Genomic DNA, 2,144 nt, shown 5'->3' on the forward strand with positions numbered 1-2,144 from the left:
TTGTTGGCTATTGCTACAAATATACCCCAGCGACTTAAGACTGCTTTTGTGCTCCAGGGTCACATATGAGCACTGAGTTATATTAATTAACTACATGCACTTACTACATGGTTAGGGTTAGGATTAGGGTTTGTCTTAGGGTTACTTGCATGTAATTCTGCATAATGTATTGTTATTATAATAGTAAGTACATGAAACGTGTGTAACAAGAACACCTTAAAATAAAGGGTTACCCAAAACAAATGTAACTGTAATCATTTACAGTTACTGAGAAAAAAATCTGTAATTAAATTACAGTTATGAAAATGTTAACAGTTACAAAGGGGGTTACATCTGAATTTTTATCACACACACACACACACACACACACACACACACACACACACACACGTACAGATTAAATTGCTTTCTTTCATAAATTAAAGTGACTGCTCTAAAATATGAGACACCTTTCCGGAGTTTAGGACACAGAATGGGACACATGCTTATCTGATAACTCTTTTATTTCTTATTTGGGTTTATGTAAATGCTTTATGTTTTAAGATTAACAAAATTTTTTCAAGGCATTGTTAGATTCCAGTGTTTCCTGTCATAGCTATGCAAAGATTTGATTTCAAAAACAGTATCTCTCATGAAATTTGGCACAAAGTGATATGTCATGATCCAGCTTTGCTTCCAAAGACTGAGATGCTCCTTTTATACCCAAACATGATACCTTGACCTGTTACCAATACACCTGCTTACTGTGAACTGTTTCAAAACAGTTTAATTGGGATATTCTTGAACCTTTTCTCTTTTATTTTCGCCTCTGTCCCAATTTTTTTTGGAGTCCATCAAAATCTAATTTTATTTATATTTACAAATTGCATTTAAGTTGGTTAAATAAAAGTGAAAGAAAAAGAACAAATTACAGATTCTTGATTTTATTGCATTTTACAAAATGTCCCAACTTGTCTGGAGTTGGGGTTGTAGTGTTGAGTATTATTGTAAGGTTAACCTTGCCTGGTTTAAATGTTTGAAAATGATTAACAACTGAAAACATTAGTAATGTAAAGCAATCAAAAAGTAATGAAATATAATCAGCTACATTACACTTTAATAAAGTAATTGAAATAGTTACACTACTTCTTACATTTTAAACAGGGTAATTTGTAATCTGTAACCTATTACATTTCCAAAGTACCCTTCCCAACACTGCTCATCATGTATCATTGTGTCAGTTTTTTTTTTTTTGTCATTTGCATGCTTTGACCTTGTACTGTTTCCCTCTTTTACTGGTAACCAGTAGACAGGGACAGACCCAGTAAATGCATCGAAACTGGAGAAAGGGAAATGAAACACATTCAAGCCTGATGAGAGAAAAAAGGGGAGTCTGAAATTTCATTCAACCTCTCAGTTTTAGGCGACAACCCTGAGAATTGTGAAACGATTATCAAGTACCAAACACAGGGTGTTAAAATCGAGAAATAGTTATGTAAAAACACTGCAAAGATTATCTACACACCATAATCAGGTTATAGGGTTATAATGTAGATTACAATGTACTTAACCCAGCATGCTGGAGAAAAGTTATTATGTCTTATTATAGGTAAATCATATCGTTTTAGATCTTCATATGTGAAAACACTGACCAGAGAACATCATCCTAAAATAAAGAAGCTTGGGTTGGAATTTAATCACACTTTGCTTTACTTGAAGGGGATGCACTATAACATTCTTTCCCACCAATAAAATAAGATTCATGGCTCATTTCAGTCTGAGGAACCAAAACTGAGGAAAAGTACCACTGTGCTAATGTATGCAAGATAATGAGCTGAGAGGGGGAGGAGAGCTGAGACTCATTTTCAGATATATTTTTCTCCTGTGTTATCTCCATCCAGCACACCAGTTTATTTAAGTTTTGCTACTAGGTCCCCTGTATTTTTTTAGTTCATACATTCTAAAGGAGCTCATGAAATGGCTTGAGTCAGTTTTCTTTCCTGTGTTGTTTTTATTTGCCTATGAGGGAGAGCTGAAATTGTTTGATTTATTTAAACATTTAAGTTGCAAACATTAGTTTGATGGCCTTGTAATTTAAGCTATCAAGCAGGAAAAACCAATGAATTCTCAGGTGCATAGAACAGAAAAAAAAAAGAAAAAAAAAA

The sequence above is a fragment of the Sinocyclocheilus anshuiensis genome, unplaced genomic scaffold (assembly GCF_001515605.1).
Source record: "Sinocyclocheilus anshuiensis isolate Anshui unplaced genomic scaffold, SAMN03320099.WGS_v1.1 scaffold508, whole genome shotgun sequence".
NCBI classification, from domain to species: Eukaryota; Metazoa; Chordata; class Actinopteri; order Cypriniformes; family Cyprinidae; genus Sinocyclocheilus; species Sinocyclocheilus anshuiensis.